Source organism: Phodopus roborovskii, unplaced genomic scaffold (genome assembly GCF_943737965.1).
Source record: "Phodopus roborovskii unplaced genomic scaffold, PHOROB, whole genome shotgun sequence".
Lineage (NCBI taxonomy): Eukaryota > Metazoa > Chordata > Mammalia > Rodentia > Cricetidae > Phodopus > Phodopus roborovskii.
This window is the reverse complement of record NW_026125052.1, coordinates 12915720-12917931: the sequence shown is the minus strand read 5'-3', so window position 1 is coordinate 12917931 and position 2212 is coordinate 12915720. Positions and strand designations below refer to the sequence as shown.

Here is a 2212-nt window from a genome sequence, read left to right as displayed (position 1 = left end):
TTATACTCTGCTCTTTTGTCAAGTTTTATTTTGGCCACATGGAGTAGGTAACACATCCTAAGTCATTTCTGCCTGACCTCTGATCAATTTCTCAGATACTGCAAACTAATTCCATATCAGCCTGGATAAAATAAGCGTGGTCAATATGGTTTAGTTCATTAAAGGTGATCGTTGTTGCTTTTGATTAGCTGTTTTTGAAAGTTTGTATTCTTCCTCATTAAGTCCAAGGCTAATTGGCAGCTGTCTGCTGAGGAGGTAACACTAAAGTATATTTCTTAATTCTCCAACACTAGCAGCTTGCATTTCTCAGAATGCAGGATAAAAAAGATTTTTTTATCATGATCCCCTCAGCAGCATATACACTAAAATTGGAACGATACAGAGAAGATTAGCATTGTCTCTAAGTAGGATGACATGCAAATTCATTTATGGACAGGATAAGCTATTTACAGAAATATTTCTGTCTTTTTTTCTTCAGTTGGTGTGTTTTCTAATTGTGCACAAATACTGTCAACTTCACCAGTTTTATAAGTGTTTAAATATATACTGTTGGATTAGGCAGTAGTGGCACCCGCCCTTGCTTCCAGCACATGGAAGGCAAAGGCAGGCAGATCTCTGAGTTTGAGGCCAGCTTGGTCTCCAGAGCAACTTCCAGGACAGCCAGGGAAACAAAGAGAAACCTTGTCTCACACCTCCCTCCCACAATAAATAAATAAAATAACATAAAATAAATAAATAGGTACCATTAAATTTTGGTTTTAAAAAGCTGGTAAACCAAGTCTTTGTTATTTGCTCAAAAAAGAAAGAGAAAAAAAAAATGGCTCAGGGTTTAAGAGCCTTTGCTATTCTTTCAGAGGACACAAGTTCAGTTCCCAGCACCCACACAGGACTGATATCCCCTGTAACTCCAATCCCAGGGGATCTGATGTCCTCTTCTGGCCGCCCGAGGGTACTACATACATGTGATGTGCATAGAAACATTCAGACAGGTACTTATCTACATAAAAATAACATAAATCTCTTCAACAACTTTGAGAAGGAAATACTATGAGGCAGAAGTGTCTTCCCCATTTCTGTCAACACATGAGGTGTTCCTGGAATCCATTTTTGTCCTAGTGAAACTTTCAAACGGGGCCTTTTCTTAGTTATTGCTGTGAAGAGACACCATGACCATGACCACAGCAACTCTATAAAGCAAAATAAAAAACAAAACAAACAAACAAACAAAAAAACCATTTCATTGGGTGGCTTTCCGTCCAGAGGTTCAGTCCATTATTGGGACATGATGGCTTGTAGGCAGATATGGTGCGGGAGAGGTAATTGGTAGTGGTTTGAGATACTAGGCATGGCTTAAGCATATATGAGACCTCAATGCCTGACCCACAATGACACATTTTCTCCAACAAGGCCATACCAACTCCAACAAAGCCACACCTCCTAATAGTACCACTCCCTATGAGTTTATGGGGGTCAATTACATTCAAACTACCACAGGCCTAAAGAAAACAGGAATACTTATTAGTGGTGGGGCATTTATATGTATGTTTTGCCCTCCCAGTGGCAGATAACTTCAGGATTGAAACTTATAGGGGCTGGAGATACAGCTCAGAGGTTAAGAGCGTGTTCTGCTCTTATGGAGGATCTGAGTTTGATTCACAGCACCCATATCAGGAGGCTTGCAACTGCCTGCAACTTCATCTCAAGGGGGATACAACCCCTATGTTCTCTGAAGGCACCCACACACACATATGCATACTCAGGTGGGCGCACACACAAACACATAAAGATAATTTTTAAAAAGGAAACCTATGGGCAGCTGGAGAGATGGCTCAACTGTTAAGAGTACTGGATGCTCTTCCAGAGGACCTGAGTTCAATTCACAGCAACCACATGGAGGCTCACAAACATCTATAGTGGGATCTGATGCCCTCTTCTGGCATAAAGGTGTATAAGCAGATAGAACACTCATAAATAAATCTAAAAAGAAAAAGAAGTAAAAGAAAAAAACCTATGGGCTGGTAGTCCGGTCAAATAGAGGGTTGCCAGTGGAGCATGACGTAAGCCTCGGGTCCTATCCCCAGCACTGCATAAACCAGATGTGGTAAGCATTTCTGTAGTCCTGGCACTTAGTAAGTGACATCAGGGAGATCAGAAATTTAAGGTCATCCTGGCTACATAGTGATTTTGGGTTATATGAGACCCTGTCTTCAAG

At 40.9% G+C, this 2212-nt stretch overlaps 1 non-coding gene across 1 annotated transcript; it reads left to right on the top strand.

The window, feature by feature from the left end:
* The first annotated feature begins 338 nt into the window (after nt 1–338).
* LOC127221846 (U6 spliceosomal RNA) lies at nt 339–448 on the top strand. The gene has a single exon (XR_007834505.1). It is a non-coding gene; the product is annotated as a U6 spliceosomal RNA (small nuclear RNA).
* Nucleotides 449–2212: the final 1764 nt, after the last annotated feature.